The following is a 467-nucleotide window of genomic DNA, read 5'->3' on the forward strand; positions in this document are numbered from 1 at the left end:
GCATTGTCTAGTACCTGATTTTAGTAGGATTGCTTCAAGTTTCTCTCCATTTAGTTTGAGGTGGCTACTGGTTTGCTGTATATTATTTTTCTTATGTTTAGGTGTGGGCTTTGAATTCCTGATTTTTCTAAGACTTTTATCATGAAAGTATGTTGGGTTTTGTCAAATGATTTTTCAACATCTAATGAGATGATCATAGTTTTTTTTCCCTTGGAGTTTGCTTATATAGTAAATTATGTTGACAGATTTCCATATATTTAACCATTCATGCATCTCTGGGTTAAGCCTATTTGAACATGATGGATGATCATTTTGATGTGTTCTTGGATTCAGTTTGCAAGAATATTATTGAGTATTTTTGCATCTATATTCATAAAGGAAATTGGTCTGAAGTTTTGTTTCTTTGCTAGGTCTTTCTGTAGTTTAGATATCAGAGTAATTGTGGCTCCATAGAATGAATTGGGTAG

Source organism: Mastomys coucha, unplaced genomic scaffold (genome assembly GCF_008632895.1).
Source record: "Mastomys coucha isolate ucsf_1 unplaced genomic scaffold, UCSF_Mcou_1 pScaffold22, whole genome shotgun sequence".
Taxonomy (NCBI): domain Eukaryota; kingdom Metazoa; phylum Chordata; class Mammalia; order Rodentia; family Muridae; genus Mastomys; species Mastomys coucha.